The sequence below is a fragment of the Frieseomelitta varia genome, unplaced genomic scaffold (genome assembly GCF_011392965.1).
Source record: "Frieseomelitta varia isolate USP_RPSP 00005682 unplaced genomic scaffold, Fvar_1.2 scaffold_433, whole genome shotgun sequence".
Taxonomy (NCBI): Eukaryota; Metazoa; Arthropoda; class Insecta; order Hymenoptera; family Apidae; genus Frieseomelitta; species Frieseomelitta varia.
In genome coordinates, this window is record NW_025110183.1 from 436764 (window position 1) to 442978 (window position 6215).

Below are 6215 nucleotides of genomic sequence, written 5' to 3' on the forward strand. Positions count from 1 at the left end.
TTATATTTTTATTTTTATCTTATTTACTGTCTTATTGTGTTATTGAATTACATTACATCAATTATTATGAGTATACTTGCTTCTTTACTTATCACCGACTTATTTTTATCTTATTTTTGTCTTATTTATTGTCTTATTGCGTTACTGAATTATATTACATCAATTATTATAAGAGTTATACTTGCTTCTTTACTGTCTTATTTTAATCCAATTCGTTCTACACCTCTTTAAGGAATTACTGAAAATTTCCTCGACGATTTGCTACGAAACTCCCGTTTCTAGCGAAACAAATTTTCTAACAAGGAGAAAAATTGGGGTGGTTCAGTTTTCGAGAGAGTTCACGTTCGAGGAAAGCCTGGCTCGGAACAGGATTAGTAAGCAAACTGCAATGGTGCAAACCGTGAATTTCGATAATCACTAACAATTGTTGCTTTATTATCCCGGGCAGGTGCTAATAATAGGCGTTCCTCGGACTCCTGATGCCTTGCAACTTCGTTATACAAACATTTGAAACTATTTTTTAACGGAGCCTTTTTCTTCCAACTTGTTCGTCGTAAATTGTCGAGGCCAAAGTTCGTAATCCCGTAGCCAGCTGTATTCTCTTTCGATAACGGGGAACAGATTCGATATAACGGGCGACGATCAACCTAATGGCTCAATTTTTACGCGAGCCAACCTCTTGTGTAACGATGTGCCAATTACACGTGTGTAATTTTTTTTTTCTTTATCGCCTGTTTATAAATATTTGATCCGTTTGTTGTTAAATTACTATCGTATTTTACTATTTTATTTATGAATTTTATTGTACTGTTTTAATAATTGCTGTGGGTTTTAATTTTATTTACTATTATTATGTAGTTTATCATTTTATTATATATACATATTTTACTTTATTTTATTTTATCTTAATTTATTTTACGTATATACTTTATTACATACTTTGCCACTCTATTTCTCTATGTAACTACTAAGAAATAAACTCTAATATATTTTGACGACTAAAGTCGACAAAATTTCTGTGAAAAATTAACAATTCTGCCCAATTTTTTTGTTAACCGATTAGGATTGCTACATTCTAATTACCCCGGGACGAAACGAAACGAAACGTAACTCTCGTAAACTAATTACTAATTGTACATAAATTTCTCGCATACTCGCCACGTGTCTCGCCCGTCAATTAAAAGCCGATCGAAGCCTGCTTACTCAGCCGATCGATCTTGCTCTCGTGGCCTCCTCTTTTTGCACGTCTTCCAGTCTCTCACCTCTCGTACCCGGCGACCGAGCCTTGAAACATCACCGAGGGGGAGAGAACAGCGACAGATCTCGGCTTTCGGGCCCGGGTATCGTGAAAAAAACGAGGGAGAGACCGGCCCCGTCGCCAATTATCGGCCCCACGCCAGAAAACGCCGGTAAAAACAATCGCCGCGACGCTTCTCCTCGCGGTTGAGCTCGGCACGAGGTTACCACCTCGTTAAGGACACCATTGAAATTGCTGAAAGGTCGAACGAAACGCGTTCATCGCGCGGAATTACATCGTTGTTACCTCGTTGTTGCTCAGAGCGTCGAAAGTAAGGCACGAGCTGGCCGTGACTCGCGGTTCCGTGGTAAAAAGTCCGCAAATCGCCCTCGTCGTTCGGACATTCTCGCCAAATTATTGCAAATCGTTTCGCGAATTTCCCTCGAATGTTTTTTCTACGCCTGAAGCGTGCGATACGAGGAAATTGCAGCGGGAAGATGAGATGGCGAGGCTTGATAGTGATAGTTCGTTTCGAGATGGGTGATTCTAGACACGAACGAGTAAAGGAGGATGTAATTCAAATTGGAAAAACGAGATGAGATTGAAGTCTTTTAAATATACTGTATTCAAGCGAGATTTAAGTCTTTCAAATATGTTAATTGTATTTTCTAGTTATGTTCTAAGTTAAGATTAAAGATTTTTTCTATAACTCGCAGAGATAATAATCTTTTGGTATACTATAAGAGAATTTTCAGTTAAATTGATCATCTAAAAGAGTGAATTGTGTACTCACTTGAATACTTAGAGATTGTTTATTAAACGTGAATTTAATTTTTTTTATATATCAATTATGTGTTATGCTATGTCTAAATTAAAACTGAGTTTTTTTCTAGTCTTAGGTGATACTTTTGATACTGTAAAAGAATTTTCATTTAAATTAATCATTTAAAAGAGTGAATTGTGTACTCACTTGAATACTTAGAGATTGTTTATTGAATGTGAACGAATTTAATTTTTTTTATATATCAATTATGTGTTATACTATGCTCAAATTAAAATTGAACTTTTTTTGTACTCTTAGATGATGCTTTTGATACTGTAAGAGAATTCTAAATTAAATATTGATCATCGAGAATAATGAAGTGTACATTTGAAGATTTAGAAAATAGAGATTACATTTTTTGATGATAAATGTAAATACTTTTCGCATACTCCTGACAACATTTTACTCGAAGATAAAAGAGAACAAGATACACGAAAATAAAATAATTTAAAAAATTCAGCGAACTCTGAAGATCAACTATACACAAGACTAAAAGACATAAATAAACATGTGTCTATCAATTTACCTCGATTATTCTCGCGATGGTTCCGAAAATTGTAATTTAGTAACGAGTTCAATCACAGAGGAGTAACGATCCATGCGTTACGAATTTACAGTATAAGTTACAGTGTAAAGAAGAAGTTTCGATCGTGTTTCGTTGGTCGAAAGAAACAAATCTCTTGCAGCATGCCTCTTGCAACGTTCGTTTTATTCGTCGTACAGACTGTGCGTTATCCGCGCGCGAATCTGTCTTACTTCGAGAACGAGACGAAAAAGAAAAGGAGCCACACGTTACACAACGGTCGGCTTTTGTCGGCCGTATCTAATGATAGGTAATTTAGCATCTTTTCGGCAATCACCGGCAGTGTTCTTAATGACTTTTGACCGGGCCGCGATAATTTTTCAGGGATACACAGGGTTGACAGACCGCGCGACAGAGGTGAGTATCTCTCCTGCTGCCAGCTGCTCCTTCGGATATGTTATTATTGAAATTTAACTAGCGAAAGATAAACGTGGCTTAAAAAATTTCTATTTTAGTCCATGTGTTTTTAGAAATTATCCTTCATCTCTCTAAATGATCTTGCATCGTGGATAAATGATAATATTTATTATATTGTGAATAAAGGTGAACGTGGCTTAAAAAAATTTTAGTCCATGTGTTTTTAGAAATTATCCTCTATCTCTCTTATATCGAGTATTTGATTGTCGAATAGTTCGATGCAGATGATGTTATTATATGTATTACGGATGAGAGGAAGATTGCAAAGAAAATTTATATAAACAATGTTTAGTGTAATACTAAAATCAACCTCTATCTATACTAGAGAATATTTTATCATCATGTATAGTATGTTGTTAACAAAATTGTATCGTGGACAAGAAGATTCTGTCGCAGAAGAAAATTTGTGTAAACAGCGCAACGCTATTTTTCATATTGTAATGACAATATGAAAATACGTTGATGTGGGATACATAACTAACAAAATAATTGAATTATTTGAAAATGTATATCATTAGAATATATTTTGTTACGAACGAAAATTCAATACTGGAGGAAACTGTATTATTTGCAACTGATATCTCTTTCTCTTATATGAAATCTTAATTTTTTACTATAGATCTGCACTGTAAAGCCATTTTTACAGAATTTACTTTAGTTATACTTTTTTAGCCTAAGTCGTATTATCCTCTTACGACAATACTAAATGCAAAAATACCTACTCGAGTATGTCAATCATTCGAATACATTACTAACCATAAGATCATACCATCTTACATATCATACTAGCAAAAGAAATTTCCCTTCCAAAAATACACACTGCCTGCAAAAACCATCGTTCACTATCACATCGATTAGCGTAACTAAACCATAAAATTATACTACCTACGAAAACAATTTCTCTCCCTCCCCCAAAAAAAAACACACACTTGCCGTAAAAACCATCGTTCACTATCACATCAATTAGCGTAACTAAATATCATAAAATCATACTATCTACGAAAAAAATTTCTGTCCCCCCAAAAAAATACACACTTCCTGCAAAAACCATCGTTCACTACGTCACTCGCGTAACGAGTAATACTTTCGCGACAAAAAAAAGGGGGGGAAAAAAAAGAAAAAGGAGAAGGGAGAAATTAATTACAAATAACCATAAAAACTATCACGAAAATTGCATACTCTGACGTACGAAACAAAGAAGCGGAATCCACCATACGCCACGGTATCGCTTGGCAGGCTGAATTAATGAGTGCCACAAGCGGTGCTCGAGTCCAGAGACTCAAGTTCAGATTACACAGCCGAGTAATAATGATTAATGCGCCCTAAAAACTAATTACAACATCGCAACACGAATAGTATGTATGTGCATACGTCGGAAGTTCGTACGTATGTACATACGCGCGTCCATACTGGTCGTCTTGCTCACGAATATTAAGAAGATATTCTGGTAATCCGGCTTAAAAGAATTAAAAGAATAAATTTTCTTTCCTACGTTTTCTCAAAGTATATGCTTTCGTAAATGCCTATGTAAAAGGATTTATTTGAATTTGTAAAATTAGCAAAGTTATAGATGTTCAAAGGAAACGGTGTACTGCTCGCAACGAAAGTACGAATATTTTTGTACAACGGTAACAAAAGCTGTGTTTTTCTCAAGAAACATTTTATTTTATAATATTATTATTTATATTATAAATTATGTTATATTATATTATAAATTACATATTATCTATATTATAAATTATGAATTATATATTATTATTATAATATTTATATATTATTATTATAATTATATTATAATATTTATTTTTATATTATAGTTTTATAATATTTTATTTTTTGTACTGCTCGATTGATTGTAAGTATGAATATTTTTATACAGCCGGGAAACAAGAACTTCAAATGTGTTTCTCTTAAATCCATTATTTTTTGAATTGGTTGACGGGATATCTCACGATTTAGTTGACCGATTGACTTGAAATTTGGTGGAGATCTTCACCTGGAGATGATTTCAAAATCTCATGTTTTTTTTCTATTTTCTTTTCTTTTCCACACAAAGGACGAAAAGTACAAGGAAAATCGATATTTTAACTTCAAAATGCTGCCATTTTTTTAATTTTCGAAATTTCGCTGTTCCGGTGGTTCACGCTATAGCCATATTTGTAGTCAATTGAGATGCTTTTTGGTTTCAAATAACCAGATGGACCGGGATCACGTCAGCCACTCGAAACCGTTTCTAAAAACATACTTTACCTAAGGCTGTATAATTTCCACATTAATTTCTTTCATTAATTTCGTTAAAAAGAAAAATTGCAAATACTCTTGAAGTATGAATGAATCTGTGTGTGAAAACTGCATACCAAAACGTGTCATGGTTTCCTTAGAAAAAAATCCCCAAAAAGCCGATTTTTACAAGCCGGAATATCACCGTTAACGCGCCAAATTCGCGTTGCGTCTCGTGTCCGTATGTAGTTTCCGGTGGACGAGAAGAAGTGGCAGAGGAGAGAGACAAAGTTTCGATAAGCGAGGGACGGTTGGTGGTTGTCTGGTCGTAGATCAGACGAGAGTCAGGCATTCTACGTCCGGATACGTTCTGTCGCGACGAATCGCCAAGATTCTACGATAAGGGTAAAAACGGCAGGGCAAATGAAATTTCCGCCAACCGTGGGCGTTGCCGCGGCGAATCGAGCCCTGGCCGGACGCAGCCGACTCGATCTACCCCCAATTATCTATCTGACCGCATTATCTCTCGCCCCTTCTTCCTCTTCTTCCGCGCAGAAATTCATTAAAGAGTGAGTCGACGTCCACGTGGACCCGGGGACGTCCCGTGAACTTTGGAAGACACTCGAGGGAAGAGAGAGGGAATTTCGCATTTGCGATGTGGAGACAGAAGAAATAAAATAATTTTAATTAAATTTATGACAATAATAGTAGATGTATAGAATGATAATTTATAATAATTTTAATTTTAATTTATTATAATAATTTTAATTCTAATTTATTAAATTTTTAATAATAGTAGATATATAGAATAATAATTTATAATAATTTTAATATATTTTAATATATTTTTTAATTATATTAAACTTTCAATAATAATAGTAGATATATAGAATAATAATTCATAATAATTTTAATATATTAAACTTTCAATAATA